At 37.2% G+C, this 15,601-nt stretch overlaps 1 protein-coding gene across 1 annotated transcript in view; it reads right to left on the bottom strand.

The window, feature by feature from the left end:
• LOC118767087 overlaps positions 1–8,321 on the bottom strand; it is a 42,913-nt gene extending 34,592 nt beyond the window's left edge. The window contains exon 1 of the mRNA XM_036511120.1: positions 8,188–8,321. The gene's annotated coding sequence lies outside the window, so the exon portion shown is untranslated. The remainder of the gene's footprint in view (positions 1–8,187) is intronic.
• Between the last annotated feature and the right edge of the window lie 7,280 nt (positions 8,322–15,601).

Genomic DNA, 15,601 nt, shown 5'->3' with positions numbered 1-15,601 from the left:
ATTCTGCCCCAAACATACAAGAGTGTCTCTGAAAGACTACATAAAGCCTTAATCAAATTTTAATCAATATCTTCTGTATTTAGTTTCTATGGTGCTACATTAGTTTTATTTTGGTATACAGGTCATCATTGACTTAGGACCAATTGACTTTATGACGGCAGCAATAATAAATAGTCCAGTTGAAATCTAATGGGTTTAATTTCTTATAAATTAACCTGTCTACGGGTGGTGTCAGCTAACAAACGCTTCCCCTAGGTTTCGTTATCGATTGCCACTGCGATGAATGAATATCCTGTCGCAGAGACATCGAGGCAGCTTCGTATTTGTTTATAAGACGACTGCTTGATACTCCGAAATTTTTGACTAACGCCAGTATAATAGTATAAATACAGAAAGCTGTGTGTGACTTTTACTTGAGAATGTACCTTAAGAATGTAAAAATATAAAACAAAGCTATGTAAGCCTATAGGCCAACTTATGACCAGATTGACTTATGACCCGTATGTGTCTAATATGGTTCCATCTTTAAATATATTCCGAAGGTAGGGAGAGATATGAGAGTTTTCTGCTGATCTGATTCACCTCCTTAGGTATCCATTAACCTTGAATAATTTCCTTTCTCTTTCGCCAGTTTCACTCAGATAATGGATTATATTTAGTCTTTTTCTTTTAACTCTTTTTGAAGTATTCCATCGCATTGAAGCAATGTAATGGGTCAGTTTCCACTAACCTGGAAAATAATGTTGCATAAAATTCCAGACATAAGTTAATATCAACCTAATAATTTACTTGAAATCCTAACAGTAACTTTACACTTGAATTGTGCTTAGCAGTGTGTGTATGTGTGTGTATATGTGTGTGTGCATGTGTATGTCAGAGAGAGAGAGAGAGAGAGAGAAAGAGAGATTATCATTGTTTTTACTGCTGCTTTTCTATGCCAGCATGGGTTAGACAAGACTTATGAAGGCAGATTTTCCATGGCCAAATGTTGCTCTGCCAGGCAACCCTGCCCATTTGTTTTTCATGTAAATTATTCTTCATTCCACTGGTTCTCATACATCCTCACACATCTTCTGAACTACAAGACATTTGTCTACTGAAGAATGTAAGCAATACCAAAGTTTATCTACTTTTATTCAAACAGACACAACGAAGAACTCCCCATCTATTTCAACAGATGTAGGGGCCCAACAACCATTTTTCCCCTTTAGTTCTGATGTCCGTCCCTTACGAGACTTTAATGCAGCCAGTGATTTACAGAGAATTCCACAGATTGCTCATACAAAGGGGTTGGTGCCAACAGACATGAAGAGTTGGTAGAGAAATCATGAGGTTGATAAATAATAAGGAAGAGTGAGTAGAACTTCTTAGAATGAACTCCAGGAAGTAAAGCCTGTGAGATGAGATGATGCTGAATAGAGATGTCTGAAATTCGGCTGTACTGTAGGCCCCCAAAAACTAGTTGCAGAGTCAATATAACAAGACAACATATTTTTTTTTTGTTTTTGTTTTGTTTTTTCAAATTTTTCTGTGATAGGGATTTATAATAAATTATATCAGTTCCAATACTTGATTGGTCCTTCAAGGCGATGAGAGCTGGCAGAAACGTTAGCACGCCGGGTGAAATGCTTAGCGGTACTTCATCTGTCTTTACATTCTGAGTTCAAATTCCACTGTGGTTGACTTTGCTTTTCATCCTTTCGGGGTCGATAAATTAAGTACCAGTTGTGTACTGGGGTTGATCTAATCAACTGCTCCCCCTCACTCCAAAATTTCGGGCCTTGTGCCTGGAGTAGAAAATAATATTTAAAGGTGGCGAATTGGCAGAAACGTTAGCACGCCAGGTGAAATGCTTAGCGGTATTTCGTCTACCGCTACGTTCTAGGTATATATTCCACCGAGGTCAACTTTGCTTTTCATCCTTTCAGAGACAATAACTTAAGTACCAGTTGCATACTGGGTCGATCTCATCAAATGGGCCCCCTCCCACAACATTTCGAGCCTTGTGCCTAGAGTACTAAAGATGTTATTATTATTATTATTATTATTATTATTATTATTATAAACAAGATGAGGACAAATATCCATTACATGTAAATAATGTAAATAATGTACATAATTCCTCATCTCTTAAATATAGAACTGTATTTCTGTCACTTAAAGGGAAAAGCAAATGGTCTAGTGGTTAGGGTGTTGCACTCACAATTGCAAGACAGCTGTTTCAATTTATGTACCAGGTGGTGTATTGTCTTTTTGAGTAAAACACTTCATTTCATGCTGCCTCAGACCATTTACCTTCAGATTAGTAACCCTACTATGGACTGGTATTCATTCAGGAAGCATATTGTTATCTCAGCCACTTATTATATACCTTTTTGTTGACATATTTGTACCCCATTATGGGGAAGTGCATGGCTAAGTGGTTACAGTGCTGCACTTATGATTACAAGATCATTGTTTCAGTTCCCAGTCAGGGTGGTGTGTTGTTGTGTTCTTGAACAAAACACTTCACTTCATGTAACTCCAATCCACTCAGTTGTAAATGTGTAACTCTAAAGCAGACTAGCTTCCTATCCAGGGGGAATGGCACAATCTTGGTCACTTATACCATGCCATGGCAACCAGGAATCCAGTTCTAAGAGACCTAAGCTTGAGACAGTAATGTCCAGGAATTGATGATGATATGAAATTTAGGGGTGACTGAAGGTTACAGGTGAAGTAACTTGCCCTTATGGTGGGTGCTGCACGGTGGATCAAACATAGGGCCACATAAAACTGAAACAAATCTTTTGATTAAATATTGCTAATGTGTGTGTGTGGTGTGTGTGAGTTTGTGTGTCTTTGTGTGTGTGTGCGTTTGTGTGCATGTTTGTGCCTCTGTGTGTGTGTGTACATGTGTATGTGTGTGTCTGTGTGTGCAAGTGTCTGTGTATGTGTATGTGTGTGTCTGTCTGTGTGCCCCCAATATTCGGGTGCCTTTGTGTATCTGTGTGACTTTGTGTATGTGTGTGTGTGAGAGTATGTGCGTGTTTATTTGTTCTTCAAGTGTGAGACTGTGTGTATCTATCTGTCTGTGTATGTATTTGCATATGCTTGTCTGTGTATGTATGCATGTGTGTGTGTACATTTATGTGTGTCTGTCTCTATGTGTGTGTGTGTGTGTATGTCTGTCTGTCTTTATATGTGTCAATATGAATGCATGTTTGTATGTCTATACCTGTGTGTGTGTGTGTGTGTGCACCTGTCTGTCTCTATGTGTATTTGTATGTATATTTGTGTGTCTGTATCTATGTATGTGTGTGTTTGTGTGTGTGTGTGCATGTAAGTGTGTGTGGGTTTATATGCATGGTTGTGTGTATGTGTGTTTGTGTGTCTGTATTTGAGTGTGTGTATGTGTGTGTGCCTGTATGCATGTATGTGCCTGTCTATGTGTGTCTGTACGTATGTATGCCTGTGTTTCAGTATCTATGTGTGTGTGCGTGTATGCATGGCTTATGTATATGGTTGTGTGTGTCTGTATTTAAGTACATGTGTGTGTGTGTGTGTGAGCGCATAGAATTATGGCACCACCAAAAGCCGATCAAAGAACTCACCGATCAATTCAACGAGGAGGAAGAAAATGGTAAAGATGTGTTTAATAATTTAGAAAAAGGCCATAAATTCAACAATAATAACTCCACCGAAAACTCGTCAGACACATTAATTACACATTTTTTTATTTATTTACTAATTAATAATAATCGTAATTACCAATTTAAATTTTCGCTAGTATTGGATGAATACACGTGAATTAATTTTTAATAACACTAACCGCTACTAGCTAATGTTTTTTAAGACAGAAAACTTTTAAAAAGCGTCTCTTTTTTATATTTGGTTTGTTTTTTATGTTTTTTCTTGTCATACTTGTTTGATGGCTATTTTGTTAACGATCTCTTGTAATTTTATTTCAATCAAGAATGAGTATTCAAATCATTGTATATACACGGAGTGTGGAGGCGCAAAGGCCCAGTGGTTAGGGCAGTGGACTCACGGTTTTAGGATCATGGTTTTGATTCCCAGATCAGGTGTTGTGAGTGTTTATTGAGCGAAAATACATAAAGCTACATAAAGAATTTTATTGATAGGACTCAGGTAAAATACTGTGGAAAAATGTATTTAAAAGTAAGTCATTTCAAAAAAGTAATAAGATATAATTAATGATTTGTTATGATCACTTAAAATTGATGCAAATTATATGCCACACTCTTCAAAAAATCAATTTTTCTTGTTGACCCATATTCAATGAATAATCTTTAGAGGTGTTCAGTTATTCTTCGATATCGTGTACATGAATTTGACAGATCTCCTCAAAGAATTTTAGTCATTTTACCTTGAAGGAACCTTCAGAGTTTTGATTAATTTCCAAATATTCAAATGTGCTCTACCCCCAAACACTTTATAGCAGAATGAAACCCCTCCGCAGCATTAGTTGTTCTGAGAAGATCTTGAAGAATACACTGATTAACATTCCATACAGCTATTGGGAATGTAGGTGGTTTTCTTCATCGTCTGTTAATTCTTCATAGACCTCTTCAACATCTTTGATGGGTTAGGAAGGCTAATGTTGAAAAACATAGAATTTTAAGACCGAAATCAGAGTCTTTATTGTATTTTTCGTTGAGGCCTAAATCTGTAATTTTTTCAAATACTGATTGGCTAAACTGCCACGACAGATGAATTAGAGAATGATGAATTAAATGCCTTGTGAACAGCAACTTCGAAATCTGCCATGAGATCAAGCAGATATGCATTAGGTTGCATAATTTTCAATTGCTTGAAAAATAATTCACATATAATAGGCGCAGGAGTGGCTGTGTGGTAAGTAGCTTTTTTACCAACCACATGGTTCCAGGTTCAGTCCCACTGCATGGCACCTTGAGCAAGTGTCTTCTAATATAGCTTCTGGCCGACCAAAGCCTTGTAAGTGGATTTGGTAGATTGAGACTGAAAGAAGCCCGTCGTTTATATGTATATATATGTATGTGTGTATATGTTTGTGTATCTGTGTTTGTCTCCCATCAACATCACTTGACAACCGATGGTGGTATGTTTACGTCCTCGTAACTTAGCGGTTCAGCAACAGGGACCAATAGAATAAGTACTAGGCTTCCAAAGAATAAGTCCTGGGGTCGATTTGCTCGACTAAACGTGGTGCTCCTGCATGGCCATAGTCAAATGACTGATACAAGTAAAAGAGTATATCTCCTTTGTTTTATTTGGCAGTAATGCAAAGACCCATGGAAAATTGCTACTTTTAACTTGTACATGAATGCTAAACAGTTGAAACCACTGATCTGGTACAATTTTGAATATTCCATCACATACCCAATGATGAAAAGGTGTTATATCCTGAAGAGCACTTTCTGATGCAAATACTAGTATGCAGTGTTCATTCTCGATACCCGAATCGTATCTCAGAAACTGTTCGGCATAATCAAGTTTACAATATTCTTCAGGTATTTCAAAACCAGTTCTAGCCCCTGGATTTGAGGGAAATCCCAAATTGTTTTGTCAGCACCTTTGAATAAACCTTAGAAGTACAGACAAATGAGGAAGTTGTGAGCAAGTATTTTCTGTTGGTTGCGTAAACTTAGCCATTATTATGCTACACGAACTTGCTGCTATGTTTTCCATCACTTCATTCTTTATTTCTGCAACTGCTTTTCTAAAATTTAACAAATCTACACCAGCTGGATGAAGGTTATTAGTAGAAAAATAAATAAGCCTGTCGTATATGTGTGTGTGTCTGTGTTTGTCCCCCCAACATCACTTGACAACCGATGCTGGTGTGTTTACATCCCCGTAACTTAGCAGATCGGCAAAAGAGACAGATAGAATAAGTACTAGGCTTACAAAGAATAGGTCCTGGGCTCGATTTGCTCGACTAAAGGCAGTGTTCCAGTATGGCCTCAGTCAAATGACTGAAACAAGTAAAAGAGTAAAAGAGTAATATGTATAAGTATCTGTGTTAGTCCCCCACCCCTGCCTGACATAATCTTTGAAAATCGGTAAGGAAGAGGATATCTACAGACAACTAGTTCAAAATCTTCAGCTTCTAAACGCAGATTATAAATTCACATTCATGCTAATAATAAATGAAGCACTTGGATTTGTGAGCAAATTCCTCAGTGATAATCCGGCTAAGCTCAAGCTTTCAGAAACAAAGAAACTAACCAGCTGACACACACACACACATGTTGCAAATACAGTTTGTAAGTGAAAATATGCAAGAATTTTCTCAAGTTTAAAAATGTGACATTGTTTTCTGTTATCTCCATTCCAGCATCTCACCTGAAGACCCTGTACACCCACAGGCAAAACTCAGAATAGGAAGACAGGGATTCAACTGAAATAATATATACTAGCAGAACCCATGAATATTTCACAGAATTAATGGCAGACCAATTGGGTTATTTCTGAAAACTTTATCCAAAAAACCTGAAATAATGGAGTGAATATGTGAGCAATATATACTCAAAAATATACACTGATTAAAGCAGGACCCCAAAATCTAGGTGCAAAACAAAGCAGTATGCAAATTAGAAGAACTATTATTTGTACAAATTAACAAAATACAAATACATTTACTAAACAAGACACTCAGCTGTACAGTGATATTGAACTTGGAACCATGTGATTACAAAGCCAACTACTTAACCACATGGCTACGCTTGTTTCTAGTTATTGATTTTCTTTTCTTTTCTTTTTATTTTTGATTTCTTTGATATTTAAAAATAAAGAAAATGTTGTTTTTTTAATATCAGGAACAAAATTCTTTTTAAATATAACAAAAACAAAAAATTCTTTTCAACTCTTTCCATAGCAACTCATAACACAAAAGCTCTGCCACTGTGATATTAATTATTATTCTTAAAGTTTTCACATTAAAATTCAAACTTTCCATCAAAACGGTAAAACATTTTCTTCAAGTCATGTTCAAAATGCCAACTAAATAATGAAAAAACTGAATTTTTTTGAAACTAGTTATTTTTACTAAATCTTTCCAAATTCTTGATTATTTAAAAAAAAAAAACTGAAGCACATTGGTAGGATTTAAAAATACTTTTTTGAAAGAAAAATGTAAGACACGAATTCTATGAAGCATTTTATCTGGCATTCTAATATTTCTGCCAGTTTATTGCTTCTTACCATTCCATATCTTGCAGTTGTTTTAAAATGTGTCCTTTACTAGAATTTTGATATTGGTTTCAAATTTCAGCACAAAGCCAGCAAGTTTGGGGGAGAGGCTAAGTCAAATACATCAACTCTAGTATTTAGCTGGTACCTGTTTTATCACCCCTGAAAGGATGAAAGGCAAAGTAGACCTCAGCGGGATTTGAACTGAGAATGTGAAAAAGGACACAATACCACAAAGAATTTTGCCTGACATTCTTACAATTCTTTTCTACTCTAGGCACAAGGCTTGAAATTTTGGGGGTTGGAGGCCAGTTGATTATATCAACCCCAGTACGCAAATGGTACTTACTTTATTGACCCTGAAAGGATGAAAGGCAAATTAAACCATGCCAGAATTTGAACTCAGAACATAAAGACAGACGGAATACCGCTAAGCATTTCGTCTGATGTGCTAACATTTCTGCTAGCTCACCGCCTTAAAAGAATTAATTATTTATTTTTTTATTGCCCATAGGGGGTTAAACATAGAGGAGACAAACAAGGACAGACAAATGGACTAAGTCGATTACATCGACCCCAGTGTGTAACTGGTACTTATTTAATTGACCCCGAAAGGATGAAAGGCAAATTCAACCTCAGCAGAATTTGAACTCAGAACATAAAGACAGATGAAATACCTATTTCTTTAATTCCCACAAGGGGCTAAACACAGAGGGGACAAACAAGGACAGACAAACGGATTAAGTCAATTATATCGACCCCAGTGCGTAACTGGTACTTATTTAATCGACCCCGAAAGGATGAAAGGCAAAGTCAACCTCGGCGGAATTTGAACTCAGAATGTAAAGGCAGTTGAAATACCACTAAGCATTTCACCCAGCATGCTAATGATTCTGCCAGCTCATTACCTTTACTAGGATTTTAATTTGTAAACATGTTAGACAGTAAAATGATATTGCAATACTCGTATTTCAAGCAATGAATAATTAAAACCAAGTTAGAAATACTTACTTGTGGGTGAACAGAAAATATCGGCAGCTAATTCTGACAGGTTTTGCAAATAATGTAGGAGATTGTCTTTTTTATTGTTGCATGTCATGAACAGCACTTGAATCCCAGTAGCCGTATTGATGATAAATGAGAGCATCTTAAGATTATATATATATGTATATGTATATATGAAGCATTTGGATACATGAACAGACATGTATTTATATGTAGGCTCACTTATACACACATATGCAAATGCAAACGTACATACATGCATGCACGTGTATGTGTATGTGTGTATGTGTGTATGTGTGTGTGTGTGTATGTAGATATATTCTTTTATTCTTTTATTCTTTTACTGGTTTCAGTCATTTGACTGTGGCCATGCTGGAGCACCGCCTTTAGTCGAGCAAATCGATCCCAAGACTTATTCTTTGTAAGCCTAGTACTTATTCTACTATCGGCCGCTTTTGCCAAACCGCTAAGTTATGGGGACGTGAACACACCAACATCGGTTGTCAAGCGCTGGTGGGGGGGACAAACACGGACACACAAACATACACACATACACACACACACACACACACATATATATATATATATGACAGGCTTCTTTCAGTTTCCGTCTACCAAATCCTCTCACAAGGCTTTGGTCAGCTCGAGGCTATAGTAGAAGACATTTGCCCAAAGTGCCACGCAGTGGGACTGAACCCAGAACCATGTGGTTGGTAAGCAAACTACTTACCACACAGCCACTCCTACACCTATATATGTATACAAATATGTATTTATATGTATTTATATACATAGAAGGGAGCGCTGAAAAGTTTCTGCCTTGAGTAAAAGAAAATACAGGAGGATCATTTAATTATGATTTTATCCAATATATTGCCCTTGTAGATTCACACACTTATTGCAGTGGTCCTTCAGTCTTTCTAAGCCCTGTAAAAAAACTCAGAAGGTCTCCAACCAGGCCTTTCATGATGCCCTTAAAGCCAGAAACTTCTCAGCATCCCTTCGTATGTATGTATGTATAAGTATGTATATGTATTGATATACATTTATATGTTTATGTATGTATATATGTATATGAGTATATATATATATGAATGAGTACTAGGTTTACAAAGAATAAGTCCTTGGGTCAATTTGCTCAACTAAAGGTAGTGCTCCAGCATAGCCACAGTCAAATGACTGAAACAAGTAAAAGAGTAAAAGAGTATTATTATTATTATTAACATTAATATTATTATTATTATTATTATTCAGGTCACTGCTTGGAGTTGAACTCGGAATCTTGGGATTAGTAGCCCACACTCTTAACCACTACACCATATAATAATAATAATAATAATAATAATAATCATATTAATAATAATAATGATAATAATAATAATAATAATAATACTAATAAAAACAACAATAAGATCGAAAAATACCTTAGGAATGGGAACCCAGGTTCAAAATTTCCCAAGACACCTGATGAAGGCTTGAGGGTATATCAACCGAAACGTTGAGTTAACAACAAACCAGAGGAGGACAAATATCCGTCAAATGTAAATAATGTAAATAATGTGCATAATTCTTCAACTCTTAAATATAGAATTGTACTTCTGTGAATCTGTTCTGGATCTTGACAATGGTGTTAAAACAGCGACTTTTGTGCTGTCTTTCCATCTTGGGGAAGAGATGGAATCTGTGGGTACTAAATCTGGTGAATAGGGCAGGTGCGGGAGTGATACCATGTTTTTGGCGAGAAAATCACGAGGGGAGCTCATTGATAGGGTACATTGCCTTGAAGGATCTGATTCTTCTCACTCCACAGATCTGATCGCTTTTGAAGAATATCCTTCGTCAAACACTCCAAAACATCACAGTAGAACTCTCGATTGATGGTCTGGCCCTGGAGGAATAATTCTCGATGCACAATACCACATTTCCGAGAATGACACTCATGGCAGGCCCTCCAGATTGCTCATCGCCTTCTAGAGACATTCTTTCACTTTTGAAGCATCAATGTCCCTTGAAACATTGTGTACAACCCACTGCTTTGTCACCATAAGCTTGTCAAAATATGCTCATTGTCTCTGTAGCAGACTCCTCAAGTTTAGGGCAAAATTTCACATTCTTTGTTCTTGTCCATGACAAAATCACAGACTACAGCATAGATGTGATCACAAAAGCACAAATTTCACAGTGAAGTTCCTCAGCACACTGCCTCATGAATGTCACTGCTAGCTCTCATTGTGTACGCAACTGTGTGCTGCCATCAGCTGGCATGCTACAGAACAGGGCAAGGAACCTTTTTATTCTGCCTTATATACTACACACACACACACACACACACACACACACATATGTATGTATTCATAGATAGAGAGGAAGGCAGTTAGGTAAGTAGGTAGGTAGGTGGGTAGGTTGGTAGGTAGGTACATAGGTAGGTAGGTAGACAGGCAAGCAGGCAGGCAGACAGACAGACAGACAGACAGACAGACAGATAGATAGATTGATAGATAGATAGATAGATAGATAGATAGATAGATAGATAGATAGATAGATAGATAGATAGATAGATAGATGTACAGACAGACAGATAAACAGACAGAGACACATAGATAGATAGATAGATAGATAGATAGATAGATAGATAGATAGATAGATAGACAGACAGACAGATAGATAAACAGACAGACAGATAGATAAACAGACAGATAGATAAATAGTAGCTGAATTACCTAGCATTGTCTAAGCTGAAGCCTCAGGGAATTAGTGACAACACCAGCAAAATTTATTTAACTTTTAATAAATCTTTTAAAAATGTGTTTAAGAATAGTTTTTTCAGATTTCCTGTTAAAACTGCAAATTATTGTACACAAATTGTTAAATATTGTGCACAAATTAAAATCTTACCAATTTCCTAATTTTTGTATGAGCCTAGTTTTAACCTTAACCTGAAACCCTGAGCCTCAGAACTAAGAACAAACCCTATAAAATCTAAACCTAAGCTCTTATTTTAAACCCTGACTCTAAATCCTAATCTTAATCTTTTCCCTAAAACCTAAACCCTAATACTAATACTGAACCCTGATGCTAAAGCCTAACCCCAACCCCTAAAATTAATCCTATCTTTGGTGTAGAATTACGTGCTATGTTTAAAAGATATGCTTCTAGAAAGATCTTTGAAAATGTAAAAGTTACACAACATTATCTTTCATGTTTTCAAAGATTAGGTCAAAAATGGATAAATATTTTTAAAAGAAGTTGTAATTTTGAAAAACATTTTATTTACAGAATCATAACCTCTGATATTTAGAACATAGAAATCCAAAGAAATTTTGGGAGAGTGAGAAGATCATCATCATTACCATCTTCGTCGACATCATCATCATCATCATCATCATCATCGTCATCACTTAACATCCATTTTCCATGCTGATATGGGTTGGATGGTTTTACAGGAGCTGGCTAGGTAGAAGGCTGCACCAGGCTTCAGTGTCCGTTTTGGCAGGGTTTTTATGGTTGGATGTCCTTTCTAACACCAGTCCCCTCACAGAGTGGACTGGGTGCTTTTTATGTGGAACCGGCACATAAGAAAACATTGAAGAAACATAAAAACTATAAAAGGGTATTTATCCAAGACTTTGCCAAAAAACGTTAGACCACTGGTCTTACCAAACTTGTACCATTGCATCATCATGAGCATTTAAGTTCCTGCGAAAAATAACTGAGGATGTTTTCTTCTGTATAACTGTGTGAAGTGACATTCCATATATTTCCAGGACATTGAAGAATGTGTTGGTATAGTTCCGCTATGTTTGTCTTTTTCACAGCAACCCCAAACTGCATGTGTCGCTTCATCTCCGAAAATAGAGAGCAGTCAGCATATTTCATTCCATCTCTGAAGAGTGCAAGGTTACATAATCAGACTATTACCTAACACTCCTTTCAACCTGCAGTGCAAAACCGATCGGTAAGATTAGCTGTAATGGATATATAATACTGTACACTTCAATTAATGTACCCACTCTACTGACACATATACTAGTGTATTATCTTTCTGATTTATGGATTCTTAGATGGCTACACACACACACACACACATGCAAATATATATATCATGATCATTTAACAACCATTTTCTATGCTGGAAATATATATATATATATATATACATATATATACATATATATAATAGAAATATTAAAATTACTAAGTCTCTCTAAAGGAGATTACGGCAGCGTTACTGGATATTAATAGTTATCGCCATACTAATATGGCAGTCTATAAATATAAGACTAAAGCTGTTGCTGATTAGCTCCAAGAGGCCATCACCTCTAGCTAGCTATATGACACACGAACCTGCGTCCATTACAACCTTTGAACAGGGGAGGTCAGCCGCTTCACCTTGCTAGTCAGACATATGCAGACATGTTTCAGGGTTGTTGCCCTTTATCAATGCAGCGTAGTCAGAATCAGCAGGTGTCGCTACTGACCGTCTTTCATGCTGCAGTTAATTCCTCTTTTGCCCAACTTTTCTCTCAACACATTTGCATTTTGTTGTATGTGCACACTGATGTTGCACATCCAATGAAGCATGCTACATTCATTCCTCTCCAGTCTCCACATGTCGCCTGCATTCAGAGCCCATGTCTCACTACCATGGAGTATAGCTGTTCATACACAAACGTCATACAATCTGCCTTTCACTCTGAAAGAGAGTCCTTTTCTTGCCAACAGAGGTAGAAGTTCTCTGAACTTCCTCCATCGTATTCTTATTCTAGAAACAATACTTTCAGAACATCCTCATGTACACACACACACACACTCACACACACACACACACACACACACACACACACACACACATGTTGATAAAGCTGGAACGTCATCCCCTAATGTAGCAATCACGTCAGCATGAATGTCCTTGGGGGCTAAATCCTTTTTCTGCTGGCACTTAATAAAACCACAATGCCAAAGTGTGTGTGTGTGTGTGTGTGTGTGTGTAGGGTGCGATGGGTAAATTGTCGTAATTTTATATTTTAACTTTTGTGCATGTGCATTGTTTGTTTTTGATTTTGTCAACTACACAGTATAGTAGGGTCAGTTGGGCACCATCTGTGAGAAAAACAGAACCATGATGCAATTCCTTCAGCCAGAAATTTGGAAACAACATGCTGTACTGCTTGGTATTCATGCCAGAAGCTCTAATACGAACATTTCAGAATGTTTGGGTGTCAATCTAAGGACAGTGCAATCTGAGGACTTGTACCAAGATAGATAAAAATCAAACATACAGTCAACATCATGGTGTTTGGAGTGATCACTAGTGATGGCAACTGTTATGTCTCCATTCATCTTCCCATATGGCCTCACGCTCAGCACAGAGGCCTACATCAAGTGCCTGGATGAGGCAGTGCTGCCCTGGGTGAAGAGGGTGACTGCTGGAAGGCCCTATGTCTGGCAACAGGACTCTGTACCATGCCACACAAACAGGAAAAACCCAGACATGGCTGTCAGACAATTTCTGCAACCACATTGCCCCTAACATCAGGCCACCTAATTCCCCAGACTTTAAACCCCTTGATTATTATGTGTGGGGTGCAGCTGAATGAGAGATCAACAAAACTCCTTGTGACATCAAAGATGAACTGAAGGCAAGGACTATGGCAGCAGTTATCAACTTAAACAAGGAGACCATCCAGAAGAGTTGCATGAGATTCTCAAGTCGTCTGGAGGCAATGGTTGATGCCAATGGCAATTTTATTGAATAAATTTACTCTTTAGTATTTCAAGATATTTTTATGTAATTTTGATCGTGCCGGTGGCACGTTAAAAGCACCAACCGATCGTGGCCGATGCCAGACCCCCCTGGCACCTGTGCAGGTGGCACGTAAAAAGCACCCACTACACTCGCAGAGTGGTTGGCGTTAGGAAGGGCATCCAGCTGTAGAAACACTGCCAGATCAGACTGGAGCCTGGTGCAGTCCTGGCTTCCCAGACCCCGGTCAAACCGTCCAACCCGTGCTAGCGCGGAAAACGGACGTTAAACGATGATGATGATGATGATGATGATGATATCTTTTAAAATGTGATGTCAGTGTTATTTTGATTTTGGTGTAATTTGGACGACAGTTTATTTACCACACCCTGTATATAGTTGAAATTTACTGAAAACAAACGATGAAGACAGATGTAAGAACAACAAGCAGGGGTATTAGTTTAACACTTGAGGAAAACAGAAAATGTTTCGAGCCTATGCTCTTTGACAAAAACGATTAAGAGGAAAAAAATGCTCTCCAAGCATCTGATTCTACCAGATGCTCAGCTCTCCAAATATTCGATTCCTGATCTCGCCTACTTCTGTCTCTTTCCCTCTGTTCCACCAGACGCTCAGCTCTCTGAGCATCCAATTCCTGACTTTTCCTGCTTCTGTCTCTTTCCCTCTGTTCTACCAGATGCTCAGCTCTCTGAGCATCCAATTCCTGACTTCTCCTGCTTCTGTCTCTTTCCCTCTGTTCCACCAGACATTCAGCCCTTCCTTTATCAGTCTCATCAGTCCTTCTATTCGTATGCCTGTCCCAATCTTGTTGTTGGCATTCACCACTATCTTGCTCACCTTCTTTGGCTCTCCTTAGCTGTGCTCTCTTCCCACTATCTTAGATCATTGAGGCATTATCTAAGAATAGAAAATTATATTCACCTCAGAAAAATTTCTTATTACCTCAAAAAATTTTTTTTTAAATCATCACCTAAAAATATTTCTAAATAATTAAAATATTATCTGTTTAAAGAAAGCTAAATAAAAATATTTACTCAACAAACAACTTGTATTTTTCAAATCATATTCACTTAAAAATACTTTTCCGTAATTAAAATATTGTCTGTTTAAAGAAAGCTGAAATCTAATGACTCACTGTGCAAGCAATTTGTATTATTTAGGGTTACTTTCAAAGTATTTTATCATTATGCACTGGTTTGACTATTAAATTATAGACAATCATGCATGCAAGCAAGTATGCAAGCAATCACAAAGAGCTTTTGTAATATATATATGTGTGTGTGTGTGTGTGTGTATGTATATATAAGTGTATGTGTGTGTGTGTGTGTATATATATATATATATATATGTGTGTGTGATGACGATGATATTGGGTCATCCTATAAATAATGTAGTTCTTTTCAATTGCATGAACTAAAAGTCAGAGGGGGATGGGATAAACTACATGCATCAACTTGCTATAAAAGCAGGTAGTAATTTTCCCTTGACCTTATTCTTTGTGCACGTTTTGAAGAGTGCAGTTCGATTTTAACAGTTATTTTTTCAAAGCTGTAATGGAAGTAACAAAGGAGCATATTTGATATATTTATGAGTTCAATAAAGGCAGCAACACAGCAGAAAGTGCGAGGAATATTAATGCAGTGTCAACGGTGGTTC

This window comes from Octopus sinensis, linkage group LG19 (assembly GCF_006345805.1).
Source record: "Octopus sinensis linkage group LG19, ASM634580v1, whole genome shotgun sequence".
Taxonomy (NCBI): domain Eukaryota; kingdom Metazoa; phylum Mollusca; class Cephalopoda; order Octopoda; family Octopodidae; genus Octopus; species Octopus sinensis.
Note: the sequence above shows the minus strand (reverse complement) of the source record. Positions and strands in the feature narration are given on the sequence as shown.